The sequence below is a fragment of the Myotis myotis genome, unplaced genomic scaffold (genome assembly GCF_014108235.1).
Source record: "Myotis myotis isolate mMyoMyo1 unplaced genomic scaffold, mMyoMyo1.p scaffold_m19_p_3, whole genome shotgun sequence".
NCBI classification, from domain to species: domain Eukaryota; kingdom Metazoa; phylum Chordata; class Mammalia; order Chiroptera; family Vespertilionidae; genus Myotis; species Myotis myotis.
The window spans coordinates 93,809,816-93,828,015 of record NW_023416335.1 but is presented as its reverse complement, the minus strand read 5'-3'; the positions used below and the strand labels follow the sequence as shown (position 1 = coordinate 93,828,015).

The window sequence follows — 18,200 nt, the reverse complement described above, 5'->3', positions numbered from 1 at the left end:
TGAGAGAGAAACATCGATCAGCTGCCTCCTGCACATCTCCCACTGGGGATGTGCCCGCAACCCAAGTACATGCCCTAGACCGGAATCGAACCCGGGACCCCCCAGTCCGCAGGCCGACGCTCTATCCACTGAGCCAAACCGGCTTCGGCATGATTATATAATTTTTATCCTTCATTTGGTTTATGTGGTGTCACATTAATAGATTTGTGGATATTGAACCAAACTTGCTTCTCAGGAATAAATCCTTCTTGATCATGGTGCATGATATTTTTAATATATTACTGAATTCTCTTTGCTAATATGTTGTTGAGGATTTCTGCATATATGTTCATCAGAAATTTTGTCCTATAATTTTTATTATAATGTCTTTGTCTGATTTTGGAATCAGGATAATGTGGGCCTCAGAAAGTGAATTTGGGAGCCTTTCCAGCTTTTCAAATATTTGGAACAGTATGAGAAACATAAATGTTAATTCTTCTGTAAATGTTTTGTAAAATTCATCAATGAATTCATTCAGTCTAAGACTTTTGTTTGTTGGAAGTTTTTTGTATTTGTTTCCATTTCATTGGTAGAGATTGATTTTTCTGTTTCTTCTTCGTTCAGTCTTGGAAGATCATGTTTCTAGAAATTTATCAATTTGTTCCAGATTGTCCAATTTGTTGGAATATAATTATTTGGAGTATTTTTATATAATTCTTTGTATTGCCATAGTCTCAATTGCCACTTCTCTTTCATTTCTGATTTTATTTATTTTTAAAAAATCTTTGTTCTTTAAAATATTACATATTTTCTTTTATCCCCTTTGACCTCTTCTGGCTAATCCCAGTCCTTTGCCATACTATTATCTGTGTCCATGGGTTTTGAATGTATGCATATAAGTTCATTGGTTGATCTCTTCCCACCCACCCACTCACCCACCCGCATCTTCTCTCTGAGATTTGACAGTCTGTTCCATGCTTCTATGCCTCTGGATCAATTTTGTTCATCAGTTTATTTTGTTTATTAGATTCCACATATGAGTCAAATCATGTGATATTTTGCTTAGCATAACACTCTCCAGGTCATTCCATGCTGTCTCAAAGGCTAAGAGAGCCTTATTTTTTATTGCTGCATAGTGTTCCATGGTGTAAATATACCATAGCATTTTTATCCACTCATTTACTGATGGGCACTTGGGCTGTTTCCAAATCTTAGCTATTGTAAATAACGCTGCTATGAAAATAGGGTGCAAATATTCTTTCTGATTGGTATTTTGGGTTTCTTAGGATATGTCCCTAGAAGTGGGATTACTGGGTGAAATGGAAGTTCCATATTTAATTTTTTGAGGAAACTCAATACTGTTTTCCATAATAGCTGCATCAGTCTGCATTCCCACCAGCAGTGTACTAGGGTTCCCTTTTCTCCATGTCCTCACCAGTACTTGTCATTTGTTGATGGTAGCTATTCTAAGAAGTGTGAGTTGATACCTCATTGTCATTTTTTTTACTGAGCCCAGCTGGTGTGGCTCAGTGATTTCATTTATTTTAATTCTCTCTCTCTCTCTCTCTCTCTCTCTCTCTCTCTCTCTCTCTCTCTCTCTCTCATAAATCTGGTTAAACATTGTTGAATCTTCTCAAAGAAGCAGATTTCTTGAGAAGTCTGACTAAAGGTTGGTGAATCTTTATCTTTTCAAAGACCCAGATCTTGGTTTCATTAATTTTTTTTAAGACTGTTTTATTTCCTCTCTGATCTTTATTTCCTTCCTTCCAGTCAATTTAAGCTTTGTTTTTTATTGTTCTTCTAGTTCCTTTAGGTGTAAGGTTAGATTCTTTATTTGAGGCTTTTCTTGTGTCTTGAGGTTATATTGTTAATAATTTCTCTCTTTGAACTGCTTTCACTGTGTTTCATAGATTTTGGGTTGTTGTATTTTCATTTTCATTTGTCTTCCAGTAACTTTTGATTTCTTTCTTGATCTTGTTAACCCCTTCATGTTTAGTAATGTGTTATTTAGTCTCTGTGTGTTTTTAATTTTCTCTTGTAATTGATTTCTAGTTTAAAATCATTCTGGTCTTGTCACTTCAATCTTCTTAATTTATTGACACTTGTTTGTGTCCTAACATGTTGTTTATCCTGGAAAATGTTTTATGTGCAGTTGAAAAGAATATATATTTTGCTGCTTTGGGGTGAAATGCTCTAAAAATGTCTGGCCTAATGTGTCATTTTTTTTTTTTTTGATTCACCATCCCCAGAGGTACTGCAATACTGGGTTGATGCATGGAGTGGATGAAGCAAGCTTCTATTCCATCTCCCTGCTCCAAAAATCCATTTAATATATTATTCTCAGATAGAAGACATATCAGATATTGCACTGATAAGAACAGATACTACACTTGATCTTAGCCAAAAGGCTGAGAAGTGATGTAATGTGTCATTTAAGGCCACATTTTCTTGTTAATTTTTTGTGTGTGCCTGGAAAAGCTATCCATTGATAACTTGGAGTGGTAAAATCCCCTACTATGACTGCATTACTGTCTATCTTTCCCCTTTTGTCCATCAGTATTTGCTTTACATATTTAGTTGCTTCCATTTAGGGCACTCAGATGTTTACAATGATTATATTCTCTTGTTGGATTGATCCTGTTATCCTGATCTAATGTCCTCTTTGTTTCTTATTATGGCTTTTGTTTTGCAATTTTGTCTGATTGCTACCTAGCTTTTGGTTCGTTTGTTTGTTTCCATTTTCATAAAATATCTTGTTCCATTTCTTTTTAAAAATATATATTTTATTGATTTTTTATAGAGAGGAAGGGAGAGGGATAGAGAGTTAGAAACATCGATAAGAGAGAAACATTGATCAGCTGCCTCCTGCACACCCCCCACCGGGGATGTGCCTGCAACAAAGGTACATGCTTCTTGACTGGACTTGAACCCGGGACCCTTCAGTCCGCAGGCCGATTCTCCATTCGCTGAGCCAAACCGGTTAGGGCTTGTTCCATTTCTTTATTTTCAGTCTCTGTGTGTCTTTTGATCCAAACTGAGTGTCTTGTAGACAGCATATATGTGTGTCTTGTGTTCTTACCCATTCAGCTACACTGTGTCCTTTGATTTAATCATTTAATCCATTTCATTTAAAATGATTATTGATAGATATGCATTTATTGACATTTCATTATTTACTAGAGGCCCAGTTCATGAAATTCATACATGGGGCGGCGGGGGGGCAGGGAGAGGGCAGGGAGAGTGTGTGTCCCTCAGCCCAGCCTGCACCCTCTCCAAACTGGGACCCCTCAAAGGGGCAGTTGGACATCCCTCTCACAATCCAGGACTGCTCGCCTGCCTGCCTGCCTGATTGCCCCTAACTGCTTAGTGGGGGCCAAGGCAGAGGCAGTTAGGGGCAATCAGGCCAGCAGAGGAGGGAATTTGGGGGCAAGATCAGGCCAGAAGGGGAGGGCAGTTGAGGCGAGATCAGGCTGGCAGGGGAGGGCAGTTAGGGGTGATCAGGTAGGCAGAGGCAGTTAGGGGCAATCAGGCAGGCAGGCAGGTGAGCAGTTAGGAGCCAGCGGTCCTAGATTGCAAGAGGGATGTCTGATTGGAGAGGGTGCAGGCTGGGTTGAGGGAGCCCCCTCCCTCCGCACAAATTTCATGCACCGGCCACTAGTGTATATATAAAAGGGCAAGTACTAAACAAAAGGCATATATGTTTTCTACCAGGTGGGCAATGCTGATGAATAGTGCCCTAAATACATGATCATTGTGTCTCTGAGTGGCAGAGAAGGACTTCTATGTAAGAGATGAACAAAAAGAATTCAGGATAATGAGCACTGCGGATAAGGAGGAAAACATGAGCAAAATTATAGATTAAATAAAAGTATTTAAGGAATGTCATCTAGGCAGCAAAACTGCAGCAGAATATTAATATAGGGCAAATGGAAGATGAATTTAGAGAAATAGACCAAAACCTTTGTAATAGGAACTAATTCTAGAGTTAAACTTTTATAAGAAGCATTTTTTACCTGCATTGTCTACTCTGGGCACTGGCATTTTTATTTCATGAGTAATTGGGATATATCCAGCCTAAATATTTATAACAATATCTGAAAAATTCTTAATCCAGCTCTTGATGAAGACCACAAAAAATGTTAAATGCAGCAACATAGAGTAGTAGAAAGGGCTAGATATTTAATGTAGAACATACCTAAGTTTAAATCCTACTTCTTTTATTTTCTAGATATACACTTGAATAATAGTTCGGGAGCTTTGAAAATTGAGACAATGAAAATGAATGGCACTATCTGAAATAAAAGAAATACTCAAGAAATGTCAGCTATTATAGTTGAGAATAAGAAAATTCAATCTATATAAGAAAAATATGCTTAATTTGAGCATAATTATATACATAAATTTAATAAAAATATGTACTGTGTTACAAACTTTTCAATTACTTTTTGCCAGAAATGTGTGAAAAACCTTTAGTCAAACTTATGTTTCAGTGGTGGTCTAGTCTGTAGCTCTCATCTTGAGTACTTCAGAATCTGTTAATCTTATTCATGCCATCTGTTGTTTTTCACTTAGAATATGTAATATACACATCTACACTAATAAAAGAGAAACATGCAAATTGGTGTCACTCCGCTACACCCACCAGCCAATCAGAGCAACTCTGCAAATTAACCCAACAAAGATGGCGGTTAATTTGCATATGCAGGCGGTAGAGTGAAGACTGGTAAGAGAGGCAGAGATACTGAATTATCAGGTTCCTCACACATAAATTAGGAGATATATCGGCTGTAGAGGACAGCCCCCTCCCTAACAAGCAAAGAATCCCAACTCCACACCAAGATCCCCAGCCCAGGGCCCCAGTGCCAGAAAGAGAAGTTCTCAAAACTTCTAGTTGTGAAAATCAGCAGAGATGGGAGCTGAGTGAGACAGAAAGCTGCAGGAGTCCCAGATGTTACTCTAAAAGAGCATGCATATAAACTTACTTAGCCTCACATACACTCTCTAAACTTGAGCACTGGGGCAGCAGCTCAAAGGGTGCCAGGGATGGACATAGGAGGAGAAACTGAATTGTCTGGTTCAGGGTTAGGGCTGGAGGGGCAGCTTTTTCCTAGACAAAAGTGCTGGGAGAGGCCATTGTTCCTTTACTGAGACCTCCCCATGCATAAACAGGTGGGCAGCACATCTGAATCTCCATAAAACTGGATAACACTGTTTTCCCTTCCCTGGTTATTCCTTGAGCTTCCACCCACCTAAGTTTCTGGTTCACAGAAGCCACTTCCAGTGATGTTTCATACAAATGTACTGCCTTATCTCATGCTGTGGACTTACCTGAAATTTCTCAAAGCTTCACAAACCCCAAATAAGTAGCATTTAGACTAAGACTAAGCAAGCCCTGTACAACTTGCTAAGCAACCCCCAAGCCTAGCATTAGCAACAGCTGGCCTCAGTTTGCAACTTGATCTCTTGTGGGCACCTTCAAGTCCAGCAAAAGTGGCAGCTATCTGAATCTCATACTAGGTGGTTCTGAGTAGGGCAGAGGTAGTGGCTGACCTTGGCCTATACCTCCTGGAAGGACTCAGAGTCAGCACACCCATGCGCTAAGGCACCACCCAACCACCTCCTGTGTGACACACTCAAGGAGCAGACTCTGTGAGCACCAGCACCTTTCTCAAACATGTCCTGCTCCAGGGAGTTAGCCCCTGCACAGCAGCTATTCCTGGTAGTCATGGTTTGTCTTCAAAGCTGATTAGGCTGAGGGTCAATCCCTCTCATTGATGTACCAACAGCAATCAAGGTTCAACTACTAGTATAGTTGGAGGCTGCACACAGCCCACATGGCAGGGGGCCCATCTAGAGTGACTCTCTGTGGTGATGGAAGACACTGTGCCACTGGGTACCACAAGACACCTACTACACAAGGCCATTGTATCCAAGGCTGGGAGACATAGCAGTTTTAACAAATACATAAAAACAAACACAGGAGAAAATATCAGAAAAAGAACTAAACAAAATGAAGACAATATACCAAATACAGAGTTCAAAACACTAGTTATAATAATATTCAACAGATTTAGGGGAAGAAGAGAACAACTCAGTGAGAACTTTAACAAACTGAAAGGAACCATAAAAATTGAGTTAGAAAACATAAAAAAGAACCAGTCAGAAATGAATTATACAATAGCTGAAATAAAGAATACACTAGAAGGCCCTGACCAGTGTGGTTAGAGTATTGGCCTGCACACTGAAGTGACACAGGTTTGATTCTCAGTGAAGGGCATGTACCTGGGTTGCAGGTTCGATCCTCAGCCCAAATAGGGGTGCATGTGGGAGGCAAACCATCAATCTGTCTCTCTCACATCAATGTCTCTCTCTCGCTCTTCTCCCACCCTTCCATTCTCTCTAAAAAATCAATGGAAAAAATATATTTGGGTGAGGATTAACAATAACAAAAAGGAATACACTAGAAGGAACCATCCAGGTTAAATGAAGCAGAAAATCAAATCAGCAATTTGGAAAATAAGGTAGCAGAAAATACCCAATCACAGGAGCAAAAAGAAATGCGCGCACACACACACACACACACACACACACACACACAATACGAAAATAGTTTAAGGGGTCTCTGGGACAACATCAAGTGAACCAACATTCACAGAATTATGGTGTGGAAGCAGAAGAGAAAGAATAATGAATTAAAAACCTGGTTTTTTTTTAAATGACAGAAAATTTTCCTACCTTGGCAAAGAAAATAGACAAACAAGACCAGGAAGTCCAGGGAGTCCAAAATAAGATGAACCCAAAGAAGTCCACACAAAAACAAATCATAATTAAAATGCCAAAGGTTAAAGACAAAGAAAGAATCTTAAAGACAGCAAGAGAAAAGTGCTACAGGCTTACAAGGAAGCTACCACAAGATTGTCAGTTGATTTTCCAACTGAAACTTTGCAGGCCAGAAGGAATTGGCATGAACTATTCAAAGAAATGAAAAGCAAGGACCTACAACCAATATTACTCTACTTGCAAAGCTATCATCCTATCTAATAAAAGAGAAACATGCAAATTGACCATAACCCCGACACCCTTACCATTGGCTAATCAGCAGGATATGCAAATTAACTGCCAACCAAGATGGCGGCCAGCAGCCAGGCAGCTGAAGCGAACAGGAGGCTTGCTTGCTCCAGTGAAGGAGGAAGCCAAGGTTCCCCACCTGCCACTGCTGGCCTCTGAGCTGCAGTCTAAGCAACTATGTTGCAATTATAGAACCTAAACAAACTCAAGAAACCTGCTTTCAGCCAGCCGGGCTTCAGCCAGCAGGACCGCAACAGTGTTTCAATTATAGAACAAACCAAGTACCTGCTTTCAGCAGCCGAGGTCTCAGAGCTAGAGCCGAACCTCAGAGCTAAAGCTGGCTCTCAGCTCCAGTGACAGCCATAGAAGGTAAATAAATCCCAGAATAAAAAAAAAAAAAAAGAAAAGAAGGAGAGGTTGGGAGCGTCAGTTGCCCGCCAGCCTGAAAACAGCCCTCAGCCCCTCACCCAGACTAGCCAGGCACTCCAGTGGGGACCCCACCCTGAAGCAACAAGATGGTGGCTAATTTGCATACTGAAGGCAGGCGGCAGTGGGCAAGGCTGTCCGCGGTCCGGGACTGGATCTGTGACCCTGCAGGGCGGGGGCAGTGCTTGAGGCTGTCTTCGGTCTGGGACCTGGATCTGTGACCCTGCCGGGCGGGGTGCAATGCTTGAGGCTGTCTGCTGTCCTGGGACCTGGATCTGTGACCCTGCTGGGCTGGGGGCAGTGCTTGAGGCTGTCCGTGGTCTGGGAACCAGATACATGTCCTGGCGGGCGGGGGGCAGTGCTTGAGGCTGTCCACGGGACCAAAACACGGATCTGTGACCCTGCCGGGCAGGGGGCAGCACTTGAGGCTGTCCGTGGTCCTGGGACCTGGATCCGTGAACCTTCCCAGCAGGGCGGCAGCTTGCACAGGGGCAGATCGGCTGGGGTTGGGCAGGGCAGGACGGCTGGCTTCCGCCCAGCCCCAGTCACTCTGGGCAGGTGAGCAGCGCAGAGAGCCTCTGGACAGGGGAGACAGGCCGGCTGAGAGTGGCCTGTACTCCCCACATGGCGGGGTTGACAGCTGTGAGCACGCCAAGCGGAGCCTGCAGGCTGAGCTGAAGTAGCGCCTGCAGGCCATCAGCACCCAGGAGTGGCTGCGCAAGATCCGCCTCCTGACCCAGAAGGTGCAGGATCGCAGGGACAGCCACCATGGCGGGCCAGACTGACGTCCTCCTGGCCGCACCATGGGGGTTTGTGGATCTGCAACCCAGAGGCCTCTGGTGTGCACATCCCCCCCCCCCCCCCCCCGCGTGCGAACATCCCCCAGCACACTGTCACCCTCCCACGCCTGCAAGAGTTGCAAACCAAGGCATGCACAAGTTCCCCCCGCCTCTCCACCGCACTTCCATCAACCCAGCATGCCTAACACCCCCACAGGATGTGCACACATCCCCTCTGATGCTCTCACGTCCTTTGGAGAGTGTCTGGGTGTTCTGGGTGCTGAGGGTGGGTGCCTGTGAGATGACAGTGAGAGGGCGGAGTGGTGATGCCTGTTCCCACAGACGCCAGTGCAGCTATGAGATCACCTCTGGGGGGTTAATGCAGGTGCTGAGGCAGGAGCAGGTGCAGATAGACACTCCTGGTGGGCATGGGCGACCCTCGCTGAGGTGCCTTCGGTCAGCGTTCAAGATAAAGAACCCAGAGGTGGAGAGGAATTCCGTCCTCTCAGTTAAACAGTTGGATAGTCAGGGTGACTGTAGAGGAGGAATGTGCACTTTGGGTCCCAGCACCCATGAGCGAAGGCTTCCCTGACTGAGCCTCGCTTGCTTAGGGCCATCTCACTCCTGCCAGGCAGCGGATGACAGGACATGCTTTTCCGAATTAATGAGAGAAAGCGTTGATTCTCCTGCTGCCCACGAAGGTGGAAAGTGAAGTGGGGAGACATGTGGTGAGTGAGCGAGGTTCCCTGTCTGGGGGTTCTAAATCTGCTGTTGGTTTCTTTCACCGCTGATTAGAGATATACAGGGTGTCCCCCCAAAATGTATACACACTTTGAATACCTACTAATTCCAATGGTTTTAAGCATAAGAAAGAAACAACAATGGAGCTGTTATCTATTAAAAGTGTGGGCACAAACAGGTAGTTGGACATTCCCTGAGGGATCTCAGATTGGAGAGGGTGAAGGCCAGACTGAGGGGCCCCTTTCCCGCCCTACCCCAGTGCACGAATTTCATGCACCGGGCTACTAGTATGAATAATATAATGATAATAAATACATGTCTGTTAACAATTACTTCAAATGCAAATGGATTAAATGTTTCAATCAAAAGGCATAGGGTGGCTGAATGGATATGAAAACAAGAGCCATATATATGCTGTCTACAAGTGAATCACAAGATGGAAAGACATACTCAAACAGAAAGTAAAGGGCTGGAAAAAGATAGTTCCAACTTTCTGTTTAACTATAAAATGGAAACAAACAAAAATCTGGGGTATACAAAGTAGACTTTAAAACAAAGGCTATAACAAAAGGCAAAGAAGGACCAAGCAATTCCACTTCTGGGTATTTATCTGATGAAATCCAAAAAACTAATTTGAAATGACATTTGCACTTATATATTCAGTGCACCACTATTTACAGTAGCCAAGATTTGGAGCAACTTAAGTGCCCATCAATAGACAAATGAATAAAAAAATGTGGTACACATATACAACAGAATATTACTCAGTCATAAAGAAGAATGAAATATTGGCATCTGCAACAACATGGATGGACCTAAAGGGTATTGTGCTGAATGAAATAAGTCAGACAGAGAAAGGGATATACCACATGATTTCACCTATATGAAGAATCTAAAAAACTAATGAAATAAACAAACAAAACAGCAAGAGACCCATAGATATAGAGAATATTTTGTTAGTTTCCAGGTGAGAAGGAGATGGGAGGACTGCATGAAAAAATGAAGGCTTTAAAAATCACAAATTGTTTGTTAATAATAGTCACAGGGATATAAAGTACAGCATAGGAATCCTATATAATAAAAGCCCAACGCCCGAAATGGTGGAATGACCAGAACGACCAGAGACTAGATTGACCTCAGCCCTTCTCCCTGGCCAACCCTGCCCCCCAACAGAGACTCCCCCCGACCCTGATCCAAGGCCCCCATTAGGGTTGGCCAGCCCCCACCAGTGCACTGGGCCTCTATCCTATATAATAAAAAGGTAATATGCAAATTGACCCTAATGGAAAAGCGACCAGCATGACCACTCAACCAGTCACTATGAGACACACTGAACACCTCTTGGTACCTTTTCCTGGCCGGCAGGCTCCAAATTGCCTGATGTCAAACAGGGAACCAAGGGTAGGTGGCGGGGCACACAGGCAGTGCCAGGCCAAGGTCCCCACCACGCCGGTCCCTACACATGCAGAGGGTGACCCATGGCAGGGGCAGGGCCAGCAAGCAGGCAGAAACAGCTGACCTCTTGGTCCCTTCCCTGGCCGTCAGGCTCCGAATGCCTGATGGTGAACAGGGAACCAGTGGTGGGTGGCAACAGGTGGTGAGTCTAGTGAATGGGTAGAACAGCTGACCTCTTGGTTCCTCCCCCTGGCTTGCAGGCTCTGATTACCTGATGGCGAATGGGAAACTAGGGGTGGGTGGTGGTAGGGGTTGGGGTCAGCTGCAGGCAGTCGGGGAAGATGGCCCTGATTGCAGGCCAGGCCCTGGGACCATACCCAAGCATGAATTTCATGCACTGGGCCTCTAGTATTGTAATACTTATGTATGATGCCAGGTGGATAATAGATTTATCATGGTGATCAATTAATAAGTTATATAAATGTCTAACCACTGAGTTGTACAAGTAAAATTAATATGATATTGTATATCAACTATAATTAAAAATTTAGAATGTTTAAAAAATGAAAACAAAACAAAACAAAAACTTGTTTCAACTACACACCTAAAACACATGAATATTGTGTGTTAGTCCACAGTTATCTTCATATCTTTTATTTCTGAATATTCATGTTGTCTTATAAGTGTCTGTACACATATGTTTCTCATCCACTAGACTGAAAACCTCTTGAGGACAAATTCAGTAAAATGAGAGTTCAGATATGATGTAATAAAATTTAAAATATATGATGAAAAAAAGATAAATATCTGCACTAAGGAAATCAAGTAAGAACTCAAATATTCTATTCTGGAACCAATAAATAGAGTATAAGCATCAAGGAACAAAATATAAGTTTACACATAGCTATTAATGAATTTATGACACAAAAGAAAGGCTTGAGATATTACATAAAGTATAGATTAAAAAGAATGAAATTAAAGTAGTAGAGAAAACTAACACAACTATGGAAAACTATGGTAAAAACTACATGTATGGATAACTAAGGCTTCTGACATAAAAAGCCTTCAATGGAAGAAGAATGAAATCTAAGAAAATATATAAAATTTCACTGAAATGAAAGAAGAACAGAACCTATAGATTTAAGAGTGCATTCAGTGCTCCAGAAAAGCTGGGCAGAACATTCAAAACAGACAAAAGGACATAAAATGAATTCTTCAGACAGCAAGGGAAGATATAAAATTCAGAAGGGGAAAATCAGGAAATTCTCAGTCTTCTCCACAGAAACTTTTAATGCTAGAAAAGTGGGTCAAGTTTTTTTTTTTCCAAACTTTTGAGGAAGTGTGACATTCAGTGACATATCTTTCAGTGGACATTCTCAGAACTCATACAACTTAACAAAAGATAAACAATCCAATCAAAAAATGGGCAAAGGACCTAAACAGACACCTTTCAAAAGAGGACATTCAGAAAGCCAAGAGACATATGAAAACATGCTCAAAGTCACTAATCATCAGAGAGATGCAAATCAAAACAACAATGAGGTACCATCTCACACCCGTCAGAATGGCTATCATCAACAAAGCAACAAACGACAAGTGCTGGAGAGGATATGGAGAAAAAGGAACACTCGTGCACTGCTGGTGGGAATGCAGACTGGTGCATCCACTATGGAAGACAGTATGGAGTTTCCTCAAAAAACTGAAAATGGAACTACCATTTGACCCTGTGATCCCACTTCTAGGAATATATCCCAGGAAACCAGAAACACCAATCAGAAAGGATATATGCACCCATATGTTCATAGCTGCACAATTCACCATAGCTAAGATCTGGAAACAGCCTAAGTGCCCATCAGTAGATGAATGGATTAGAAAACTGTGGTACATCTACACGATGGAATACTATGCTGCTGTAAAAAAGAAAGAACTCTTACCATTTGCAATGGCATGGATGGAACTGGAGAGCATTATGCTAAGTGAAATAAGCCAGACAATGAAGGAAAAATACCACATGATCTCACTCATCCATGGATAATAAAGACCATTATAAACTTATGAACAAAAATAGATACAGAGGCAGAGCTGCCTCAAACAGACTGTCAAACTGCAGCGGGAAGGCCGGGGAGGGTAGGGGGGCAGAAGTGGGGGGTAAGAGATCAACCAAAGGACTCATATGCATGCATATAAGCATAACCAATGGACATAAGACACTGAGGGGTAGGGGACGCCAGGGGATTGTCAAGGGAGCGGGAAAAAAGGAGACATATGTAATACCCTTTGTAATACTTTAAGCAATAAAAAAAAAAAAGAAAGCAACTCTTGGGATATACAATACTTGAAATATTTTTTAAAATAACTACTTGATTGTGAACCAATGTAAAGCTGATGATACAGAAAGAAACAGAAAAGATAAAAATAATTAGAAATAAACAACTCTAAAAATTATGGCCACAGAACAGAGTGTAAAACTTTACAAAATAAAAACTAATAGTATAACAAATAAATATTGAGAGGAGAAAGAAATGGAGAGTGTAAACATGATATTGTCATTATTTTCACAATAATTGATAATTAAAATGTTACAAATATTATTAATTTTTTCAAGTATTCATTCTGCAAGTATTTAGTGAGGATTCACTAAATGCCAGGCACTTTTTAGAAATTATTTTGAGTATGCACTGGTAAGATAAATTCTTCACTTTCATAATACTTACAGAGGAGTTAAAAATATGCAAGTATGCTCTATTGGTATTTATTTAATTATTTATTTATTTATTTATTTACTTACTTATTTACTTATTTACTTTCACACTGTCTAAGTCTATATAACAGCTTGTCTCATAAAGAAGAGAGCATAGGAATAGGTTCGACTTTGTTGCTCCAGAAATTCCAATTATTTTAGAATAATCTTGAATTTACTTAATAATTATTAAAATAGTATAGAGGATTCCATATACTCTACACAGTTTCCTCTATTATTAACATATTATAGTAATGTCACAATTAATAAACCAAAATTGATATATTATTAACAAATTTATAATTTAGTTCATTCTTCATACAGATTTTCTTAGTTTTTAACCTACTGTACTTTCTCTTTTTTCTGGCCTTATCCAAAATACCATATTACATTTACTCATTATGTCTCCTAAATATTTTCTTGACTGTGATAGTTTCTCAGACTTTCCTAATTTTTGATGACATTGACAGTTTTGAGGAGCACTGGTCAAGTAGTTAATAAAATGTCCCTCACTTGGAATTTGTTTAGCATTTTCCTCTTGAGAAGATTGGATTTATGGGCTTGGGGGAAGAAGAAAACAGAGGTAAAGTGACCTTCTCGTCACAGTTTATCAAGCATCTGAATGAATGAGGTACTGATTGTCAGGTTTCCACTGTAAAGTTATTCTTTTTTTTCCAGATCCATATTGTAGTCTTTGAAAGGAAGTCACGATTCATTGCCCACATTTAAAGAGGGGGAGTTATTATTCACCTCCTCTGAGGTAGATTATCAACATAAAATATTTGGAATTATTCTGTATGAGAGATTTATATCTTATGCCCTGTTCATTCATTCATTCATTCATTCATCCATTCATTTACATCAGTATGGACCCATAGATGTTTATTTTGAGTTATTTATTTTGTTGCTCAAATTATTCCAGCTTTGGTCATTGGGAATTCTTTGTCTCTTTGACATACTCTCATCACTGTGTGTGTATGTGTGTGTGTATGTGTGTGCGTGTGATATTACAAGATATTCCAGGATCATCTTCTGTATTTCCTGCCCCAGATCTAAATTCAAAGATTCAGTAATTTATCTAAGAAGTCATGTTTTCATTTTTACTTTCAAAGAATGGCTTAAGAAACCAAGATCTGAACACTAGATATGTTTTGTTGCTATTGACATATCATTTTTAGGCTCTCTCATTGATATAACAAGGAAATATATGTGTTTACTAGAGGCCCAATGTATGAAATTCATGTAAGAATAGGCCTTCCTCCCCCCAGCTACCAGCACTGGCTTCCCTCTGGCACCCAGGTCCCGGGCTTCTTTTGCAGCCCCAGCTTCCTCTGGAAAGACGTCCAGCCTAATTAGCATATTACACTTTTATTATTATAGATATTAACTCAAGTGTATATACATACATCTAAAATATTTCTATATGTAACCATCTGTATTTATATTAAGCTAAACATGAGTGCCTACTTTCTGGGACTCTAATCCATTACCATATTTATCTATTCCCCCTACTTATTTATAATTTTCACTCCAACAGTGAGAAATTTGGCTCCCTCCATACCATCTATTTGCTTAATTGTTTAATTCCAGTGTACATGTATAATGGTTTCAAAATTGTTAAACTGTATCACCACAAGAAATAACTTTACAAAAGATAGTAATGATGTAGTTTCTTTTTTTCCCTTATTATAAGAATACATTCATTTCCAACATTAATTATTTCACTACCTTTTTCCTTCACTCCCTTCAGTGAAGTTGTTACCCACATGTGTAATACAGTTAGATTCTTTGTTCACACCCTGAGTTCCTTGAACTTCCTGAATGACTTTTTAAAATTTCTCTTTATTAAGGTTCACTCTGGGTGTTGTAAAGTTCTTTGGGTTTTGACTGATGTGCTGTGTCATATATCCACTAGTAGAGTTGTCTGTGGAATACTTTCACCCCTAAAATAATCCCTTGAACTTTACCTATTTAACCCTCCCTCCCAACCTTGGGCTCCTGGCAACTACTGCTGTTTACAATCTCTATAGTTTTTCCTTTTGACAGGATATCATGTAATTGGAATCATTCACTACGTAGCCTTTTCAGTTTGGCTTATTTCACTAACAGTATGCATTTAAAATTTATCTATATCATTGTATAGAGGTATAGCTCTTTTTTATTTTTTTTTTATTTTTTTTCCCTTCATTGAATAAGATATTACAAATGTGTCCTTATCCCCCAATGTCCCCCTCATCCCCCCAATCCTGCCCTCACCCTCAATCCCTGTTGTCCACATCCATCACTTATGCTTATATGCATGTATACAAGTCCTTTGGTTGATCTTTCCCCCTCACCCCACCCTCCCCTGCTTTCCCTCCGAGTTTTGAGCATCTGATCGATGCTTCTCTGTCTCTACATCTGTTTTTGTTCATTGGTTTACGTTGTTCATTATAATCCACAAATGAGTGAGAGCGTGTGATATTTATCTTTCTCTGACTGACTTATTTCACTTAGCATAATGCTCTCCAGCTCCATCCATGCTGTTTCAAATGGCAGGAGTTCCTTCCTTTTTACAGCAGCATAGTATTCCATTGTGTAGATGTGCCAAAGTTTTTTAATCCACTCATCTGCTGATGGGCACTTAGGCTGATTCCAAATCTTAGCTATTGTAAATTGTGCTGCTATGAACATAGGGATGCATATATCCTTTCTGATTGGTGTTTCTGGTTTCTTGGGATATATTCCTAGAAGTGGGATCACTGGGTCGAACGGAAGTTCCATTTTTAGTTTTTTGAGGAAACTCCATACTATTCTTCACAGTGGCTGCACCAGTTTGCATTCCCACCAGCAGTGAATGAGGGTTCCTTTTTCTCTGCATCCTCTCCAGCATTTGTCATTTGTTGATTTGTTGATAATAGCCATTCTGACGGGTGTGAGATGGTACCTCATTGTCGTTTTGATTTTCATCTCTCAGATGATTAGTGACTTTGAGCATGTTCTCATATGTTTCTCAGCCTTATGTATGTCCTCTTTCAAAAAGTGTCTATTTAGGTCCTTTGCCCATTTTTTGATTGGGTTGTTTATCTTCCTTTTGTTAAGTTGTATGAGTTCCCTATAAATGTTGGAGATTAAACCTTTATTGGGGATTTCATTGGCAAATATGTTCTCCCATGCAGTGGGTTTTCTTGTTTTGTTGATGGTTTCTTTTGCCGTGCAGAAGCTTTTTATTTTGATATAGTCCCATTTGTTTATTTTCCCTGTAGTTTCCATTGCCCTAGGAGCTGTGTCAGTGAAGAAATTCCTTCAGCATATATCTGAGATTTTGCTACCTGTGGATTCCTCTAATAATCTTATGGTTTCCTGTCTTACATTTAAGTCCTTTATCCATTTTGAGGTTTTTTTTTTTTTAATGTATGGTGTATATAGCTCTTTTTTTAAAAAAAAAAAAAATCAATGAATAGTGTTCTGCAGTCCATGTGTACCACAGATTGTTCATCTACATACCTGTGAAAGACATCTTGATTGCTCCTAGTTTTTAATAATATGAATACAGCTATTTATAAACATTCAGGTGCAAGTTTTTGTGGGGGAATTTTCAAATCACTTGAGTGCTAGGAGCACAATTGCCTGATTATGTGGTAAGATACTAGAGATCTACATGTAAAGCTAAACTGTCAATCTCAAGGAGCTTATTGTCTGGTAGTGAGGAAAAGCATGTAAAACAATGGTTAAGGAACATTGCAGTGAGAACTAAAAATAAGCCTGCTGTGGAGACACTGCAGAAGGGTGAAGATAATTATTCCATTTAAATCAAACCTGTGTGTAGTATCTGGTATAACAAGGAGGAAGAAAGGGTTAAAGTTATATTAAAAATTTGTTAACTTCCACTAAGTTCTGGAATCACATGGAGGATCTAAAATGTAATATGGACAAAATTAACAACATTTGGCAAGGTCAGGGCAAACCATAAAATTCAAGTGATGGACTTTAACTGCCTGAAAATGAATATATATATATATATATATATATATATATATATATATATTACTTGAAATAATAATAAAATAAATGCTGTATTCTTATAATGATAGTGAGTAACAAGTTTATTGATGTAAGACTAACACATACAAAATAATTTTACCAAATAGAAAATAACATTGTCATTATGCATATACCATTAACAATAGCAAAAAAAAAAAAAAAAGATTATATAAACTATACTCTGCATTGGGTAATTTGGCAAGTAGTCCAACACTGGTAAACACTCATATGATATCCTGTGTTATAGAGATTGTAAAGCTTAAAACAAGAATACAGATTTGTGAGTGTGTGTGTGTGTGTGTGTGCACGCGTGCGTGTGTATGTAAAGTTTTTCATTTTTATAGTATCATTTTCACTTTATTTTTATATTTTTATAATACTCAATTATTTAAATAGCAATTTTGATATTGAAGATGTCTAACTGTGTGTGTGTGTGTTTTGTTTTTTTTTAAGCTTAAGCAAATGCATATACTATGCAATTTTCAAATACTCACAGGTCCAGTGTTGGTTCATCTGGCTTACTGTTTGGATAGACAAAGGGACTACAAATATAATACAAGATTGGAAATTCTCTGAAAAAATACAGAAGAAATAAGGTGGCTTAGTGAAGTTTCCACAGTAAAATGGTTAAAGCAAATGTTCTGGAGCTAGTCAGAACATTGAATATGGCAGTGCAACATTTTTAAAATAACACAGTTTTGAAGTTAGACCACAGTTCAAAATTTGCTCTGCCACTGTGAGAACTTGGGCAAGTTATCCTTAGCTCCACGTATAAATTGGGGTTGATAATAATAGCAGCTGGAATATATTTAGTACTTATTATGGGCCAGGAACATGCCAAACGTTTTATATGTATTATTTTTTATTAATCCTAATATCAAGAAATACATGCTAATATTTTTTTCATTATACATATGAATACCATGAGCTGTAGATAAAGGTCAAAAAACTTGACCAAGAATACAAAACCAGTAGCTTGCATGGACATCTAGACTGTGATCACTTGCTCCAGAGCTCGTTGTGCTTAATGATTCAAACTCTCCTCATGA

The 18,200-nt window shown here is 39.7% G+C and overlaps 1 non-coding gene across 1 annotated transcript; it reads right to left on the bottom strand.

The window, feature by feature from the left end:
- Positions 1 to 2,208: 2,208 nt before the first annotated feature.
- Positions 2,209 to 2,399, bottom strand: LOC118652406. The gene has a single exon (XR_004966633.1). It is a non-coding gene; the product is annotated as a U2 spliceosomal RNA (small nuclear RNA).
- Positions 2,400 to 18,200: the final 15,801 nt, after the last annotated feature.